General features: G+C 50.8%; 1 protein-coding gene across 1 annotated transcript in view; it reads left to right on the top strand.

Annotated features, from left to right (window-relative positions):
- Nucleotides 1-5,240, top strand: part of Igdcc3 (immunoglobulin superfamily DCC subclass member 3) — a 44,741-nt gene that overhangs the window by 13,708 nt on the left and 25,793 nt on the right. The gene's annotated exons all lie outside the window — the stretch shown is intronic.

Raw genomic sequence — 5,240 nt, 5'->3', positions numbered from 1 at the left:
AATCTGTGACACCCTAAATTTCTCTAGTTGTAGCCGTGGAGTGGGGACAGGTTTATCTCTCCGCCCTCCTAGTGTCAATCTGTGACACCCTACATTTCTCTAGCTGTAGCCGCGGGGGGGGGGGGCAGGTTCATCTATCCGCCCTCCTCGTGTGAGCAGCATAGCCTGGCTGGGATGCGGAGCTGGCGCAGACCCCATAAAGGGTTGATAGTTTCCTGTCCTGCTGGGCCGAAGCGCAAAGGAAGCAGGTGAACCACCGGTCAGGGCTTGAAGGGTGAGGTCTTAGATTGTAAGGCGGTGAACATGGCCGTAGCTCCCCAGGTATCTAATTTTTAGTTTTCATTCATTTTGTGGGTCCCTAAATCTGCCTGCCATCCTAAGTGAGCCTATGGACATGTGCTGGCCGCCCCCCCCCACACAACCTCATTTCTGAGCTTGCTGCCATGTCCCAAGACTTGATAAAACTCTGATATTTACTGCTATCAAAGAGCAGGAAGGGGAATGCCTGTGCACTTCACAAGGAGGGCCTCCTGGACCTGATGTCCCATATGAAGAAGATGGAGAAAAGCCTGAAGAAGGGCTGGAGCTGCAGGTCAATTGAACCTAGGCATTGTATATCCTGGTTCAGACAGAGGAGAGAGTTTGGGGTAGAGACTTGCAAACACCCACTGCCTCTTCTGTCTCTGTTGTGCCGCTCACAACTTCTATCCATACACACCTCTGCCTTCCTCAGAGCAGCTTTAAGGGTGTTTGCCTTTAATACTGGGACCAATTTCTTCTGCTCTGTTCTCCCTGTCTTCTCCTCGCCAGTTCTTTTTCTCCCTTTACTGGTCTGCCATTTCTCCTGCCTTCCTCCATAGTGATTTCTCTAACCTGCTCTGCTCCCAGGGAACCCTCTGCTATGGGAGCAGAAGGCCTCTGTAGACAGCCAAAGAGAGGGAAGCTCAAAGAGGACCCCAAAAGAAGGACTCCGCAGGCTTCCCCCACAAGCAAGGGCCTCTCCAGAGGAATCTGAGAAGCTAGCCGCCTCTTAGCTGGACACTGACCCTGACTGTGAGCTGGGGCAGCCCTAGGCTGCTCTCTGGAATGCTGGTGTTGGGTTGCAACGAGATGCTAGCAATTGATAATGGGCAGAAACTGGACTTTCTGGTCTCGCTGCTGCCCCCAAGGCCACTGGAATGTGAGGGAGTGGAGACTATCAAGAGGCCCTGGGGACCTGGGGTGGGCAGATGGAGACCAGACCACCTAAACGGAGAGGAGGGGCAGATGAGGGGCAGACCACCATGAGAGAGACCCAAGTTGTAGCTCTTGCCTGAATGGCATGCTGCAGAAAAAGATCCTAAAATGCTCAGCCCACTGAGTAGCCTACCCAGTCTCCAAGAGAAACCAGAAGAAACTTGAGAGTGAATCTAGCTCCTTTTTCCTTTTCCTTTCTTTCTTTTTCCTTTTTTTTTTCTTCCCATGAGCCCAGGCTGGCCTTGACCTCAAGGCTTACAAATGTGCGTGGCCATACTTGGTTTTATAGATTTAACAGCTGAGGCTTCAGAGTTGGAAGGATGACCCAGAGGTAAAGAACGTTTGCTGCCACTCTTGCAGAGAACCTGAGTTCGGTTCCCAGCACCCACATCCAGCTGCTCACACCCATCTGTAATCCCACTTCCAAGGGATCCAATGTTCTCTTCTGGCCTCTGGAGGCCACCGGCACACACGTGTGGCATACACTCATACAGATGCACATGCAGACACAGAAAATTTTTTAAAAAACATTTTTTAAAACAAAAAACTGGGGTCTCAAGGGCAAGACCTGCCCAAGGACTTCTCAGTCCTTCTGCCTGGGCAGCAAACTCTTCTCCTTGCCTGAACCAGGGCAGCCTGTACCCAGGACTCCCAACCCTGTCTCTCTATCCTATTCTTCAGCCTTTGGCCCAGCCACTTCCATGTCAGAAATTTCGGAAATCTGGCTCGTCCCCTCTCTGAATGCTGGCCTTTGCCAAGAACCTTATTCCCCGCTACTTCAGAAGGGGGGTGGGGAAGCATCCCTTGTGCCCCTCCTAGTCTAACGTGTACGTCTCTATTTTGCTTTTGTCATGGTTGGAGTTCTGAGGAGGATGCTGACACACCCGTGGCAGATTGCGGAGGTCTTAATGAGTTCCCAAAGCACACTGGATATAGGGCACTGGCCATGAGCTGGCACTCAGTGAACCAGCTAATAATAACAATAAAAGATGCAGTCGTGATCACGGGGGAGGGGGGCTGCTCTGCTCTGCGATGAACTCTCCCTGGGCTTGTTTACTTAATTTCCACAACAGTTCCATTAGTGTATCTAACGCTGTTTTGCAGATGAGAAAATGGGGGTCCGGAATAATTGAATAACTTCCTCAAGGGTCACAGGAAGTAGGGAAGCTGAGATTAAAGTCCAGGTTAGTCCGCGGCGGTGCTCTCTGGAACACATGGGGATGGGGAGGAGACCAGCCTAGAATCCTGGCCTAGGAGGTTCTTCTTTCCCTCCTACCCTGAGCCACTGCTGGGCCTCCCAGAGAGGCTTGGGCTCTGCTCACCTTCCTGGAGGGGGCAGAGTGAAAAACGCACTAGCGAAGGAAGTTGGGGCGTTTGCTGGGGCTGCTGGAGGTAGAGGAGGGAGTTGCCTGTTCTTGAGGAGGGAAGACGAATTCCCCTCCCCCCCACGGGGTCCCCAGGCTCCCTTTCACTTTCTTGTTCCTCACGCATAATGATGCTGATTGCTCCACAGCTGTCATAATTACTCTTTGTTTGAAAATTCAGAACAAATCACAGGAGAGGAACTGGGTTGGTTTGTGAAGGCTCCTTCTCCCCAGGGGTCCTAGCAGGAGGGGGAGGGGAAGGAGGGTGTCAGGGAAGAACCATAATCAGCCCAGAGGAAGGAGCGAAGGCTGCGGGCTGCTGATTGTCCTTGTGCTGTCCCCTGGCCAAGGCGGTAACGACTGTCCCCAGGGCTCGGTGGCCTGAAGCTTCCGGGAGTTATCTGCACACTTCTGCCCAAGGTTAGACTCTCTCTGGGCCTGCGGCAGAGGAAAGAACACCTCCTCCCACTAATCCAGAGAGAAGTCCATGATGGTCCCCTTGCCCTCTTGGCCCTCACGTAGCAGCCTGCTCACTAGGGAAGAGTAAAAGGTGTTTGTTGGAAGGGCACAGAGCAGAGATCCTTAGTGAAGGGTAGACGTGGCCGAGAGGCCCCCAAACAGATCAATCGTTGTATCTTTTGGGACTCAGTTGACAGCCATGTTGCTCAAAGCTCCAGTCTTCCTCAGCCACTGTTACTTCTGATTCTGTCCGGTGCATACTCAGCCTGAAGTCACTTCGTAAATGCATTGCTCAGCACTGTGTCCCTGTTGATCTTGTGCAGCCCCTCATGCCCCGCCCAACCTACGTCCTCTCTCCTCTGTAGTCTATTAGTCCCTTGCTGCCAGGTCAGCTCTACAGCCACTAGCATCCGTGCAAGTGTGAGAATGTGTGTCTGTGCCCTTGTGTGTGTTTCCTTGCTTCCTTGGCTCTGGCTGTCCAGGCCCAGTGTCTCAGAGTCCCTCCTTCTGTAGCCTGCTTGGTCATTTTGAACAGGGACATCTTTACCTGGTGAACTCTGAAAACTTGCTCCCCCCCCCCCCATGGCAGTTTGGGAATCTAGAACTGCAGAGAAAAAAAAATGCCAGAGCTATAAGCCTTGGGCTCCCCCTTCTGTTCTTCCCAAGGGGCTTGGCCAAGGAATTCTGACCAAGGGGCAGAGCTAGACAATTTATCTACAATTTGAAATTGGGAGGGAAGAATCAAAGGTCTCAGAAGCTGCAGGAAAGCAGACATAAACATGATGGGTGCACGCCAACCTGACAATGTTTCTGCCCAGACTGCATCAGAAAGGGAAGGATAACTCTTAGGGCTTCGCAAGCTCACACAGCCCCGGACCTCCCCTCTTCCATCCTCCTGACTAGTCTGCTTCTCATACCACTGGAAATGGAGAACCTTGTCCCAAGTCCTGAATTTAGAGCTGTGACAGGAGATAGCAAGGGACCAGATGCTCTTTCCCATGTGCTGATTGGTCAAATGGGATTTGAGTTTTAATTTCAGAGCCAGAGTTGAATAGGACCTTAGAGAATTGTAACCCAGCGATAAACAACAATTCCTAGATCTCTTTCTGCCATCTTCAATTCTGGCTTATTTTTTTCCTTTTCTTTTGGGGTATTTTTTTTTGGTCATGTCTCTTACATCTCATCTTATATAGAATGTCACACCCTTTCTGCAAGAATTCTCTTCTCCCTGATTTTCTTGAGATCCCTGATAATTATGTCACACTCCTCTATCGCCCTAGAGAAGCCCTGTCTAATGTAGTATCGCCTGCAGGTTGCCTAGGCTAGGCTGTTTCTGTGGCTTCAGATCACCAATGTGGTATTAGATAGCATTGTTCGTGATTGATATTCCTCTTCCCTCCTTTGCTTCTGACAAGTCCATCATTTTCCCATCAAGCTGTGCCAAAATTAAGATCACACCAAGCACCCTGTTGTGATGTTTCTGGGATTAAGACTTTTTGAGATAAAATGCTGCTGCTTTTTTTAATTGAATGTATTATTTTGTTTTAATTTTTTGAGAGAGGATCTCATATATCCCAGGCTGGCCTTGAACTCACTATGCAGTTAATGACAATCGTGACCTTCTGATCCCAGAGTGAACCTGGTTTATATAGAGCTGGGGACTCTGACCCAGCACTTCCTGCATGCTGGTAAGCAGTCTACTGACTGAGCTATAGCCCCAGCCTGATTGCTACTGAGACAGTCCCAAGTGCTGAACTGGAAATGTGTACCACCAAGCACCACAAGCTACTGCTTTTATCCCGTCATTCTGGGGGGAAGTCACGGGGTTGTGTGCACTGCTCTGCTCTTCGGGGGCTTAAGTGGGCTCAGTCCTTCTGGGACAGGTGTGTATGGCTCAGCTCTCGCTCTGACCAGACAGAGGAGAGGACACAGATGGAATCCTTCCTTCTTGTAGCCTCGGAGCACGGCCTGGAGTTGGTCCCTGAGGATGGAATTAGGAGTCCAATATGAGAAGATAGGATCCCTGCCTGCCGTCATTTTCTTGCCTTCTGGAGTTCCACAGATAGGATGGGGTGGGTGAATGAAGCTGAGCTTATCTAGGGCTCCAGTAGTGGCTTCCCCTAACCCACTTCAGTGAACTTCTCCGTCCCTACATCTGGAGTCCACAGTGACTGTGCCTGG

This window comes from Microtus ochrogaster, chromosome 5, assembly GCF_000317375.1.
Source record: "Microtus ochrogaster isolate Prairie Vole_2 chromosome 5, MicOch1.0, whole genome shotgun sequence".
Classification (NCBI taxonomy): domain Eukaryota; kingdom Metazoa; phylum Chordata; class Mammalia; order Rodentia; family Cricetidae; genus Microtus; species Microtus ochrogaster.
The sequence above is the reverse complement of the archived record's forward strand: the minus strand, read 5'-3'. Positions and strand labels throughout refer to the sequence as shown.